Source organism: Rhinopithecus bieti, unplaced genomic scaffold (assembly GCF_001698545.2).
Source record: "Rhinopithecus bieti isolate Rb0 unplaced genomic scaffold, ASM169854v2 scaffold_12573, whole genome shotgun sequence".
NCBI lineage: Eukaryota > Metazoa > Chordata > Mammalia > Primates > Cercopithecidae > Rhinopithecus > Rhinopithecus bieti.
The window spans coordinates 467317-468653 of NW_016807321.1; positions in this window are offsets into that span (position 1 = coordinate 467317).

A 1337-nucleotide genomic window follows, 5' to 3' on the forward strand; every position below is an offset into this window, starting at 1 on the left:
AAGTGGGAAGAGTTCGCGCCACTGCACTCCAGCCTGGGCGGCAGAGCGAGACTCCGTCTCAGAAACACAAAACAAAAAACAAAAAAACAAAAAACTACAACGAGACATCATCTCATGCCAGTTAAAATGGTTTCTATCCAAAAGACAGGCAATAACAAATTAACAAACGCTGGCAAGGATGTGGAGCAAAGGGAACTCTCGTACACTGCTGGTGAAATTAGTACAACCACTATGGAGAACAGTTTGGTGGTTCCTCAAAAAAACTAAAACAGAGCTACCATAAATACAGCAATCCCACTGCTGGGCATATACCCAAAAGAAAGGAAATCAGTATATGAGAGAGATACCTGGCCAGGTGGGGTGGCTCACGCCTGTAATCCCACCACTTTGGGAGGCCAAGACGGGCGGATCACGAGGTCAGGAGATGGAGACCATCCTGGCTGACACGGTGAAACCCCGTCTCTACTAAAATACAAAAAATTAGCTGGGTGTGGTTGCTGGTGCCTGTAGTCCCAGCTACTCGGGAGGCTGAGGGAGAAGAACCACTTGAACCCTGGAGGCAGAGGTTGCAGTGAGCAGAGGTCACACCACTGCACTCCAGGCTGGGTGACAGAGTGAGACTGTGTCTCAAAAAAAAAAAAGAAAAGAAAAGAAAAAAGAGATACGTGCACTACCATGTTTATCACAGCACTATTCACAATAGCCAAGATTTGGAATCAACCTGTGTCCATCAACAAACAAAGGGGTAAAGAAAATACGGTCCATGTACACAATGGAGCACTATTCAGCCACAAAAAAGAATGAGATCCTGTCATTTGCCACGACATGGATGGAACTGGAGGTCATTATGTTAAGTGAAATAATCCCAGCACAGAGAGGTAAACTTCACATGTTCTCATTTATTTGTGGGAGCTAAAAATTAAAACAATTGAATTTGCGGAGATAGACAGTAGAAAGATGGTTACCAGAGGCTGGGAAGGGTAGTGGAGTGGGAGGTGGGGGGCAAATGGGGATGGTTAATGGGTATAAAAAAGAGTAGAGGCCGGGCGCGGTGGCTCACGCCTGTAATCCCAGCACTTTGGGAGGCCGAGGTGGGTGGATCGCAAGGTCAGCAGATCGAGACCATTCTGGCTAACACGGTGAAACCCCGTCTCTACTAAAAATACAAAAAATTAGCCTGGTGCGGTGGCGGATGCCTGTATTCCCAGCTACTCGACTCGGGAGGCTGAGGCAGAAGAATGGCATGAACCTGGGAGGCGGAGCTTGCAGTGAGCCGAGTTCGCGCCACTGTGCTCCAGACTGGGCAAAAGAGCGAGACTCCGTCTCAAAAAAAAAAA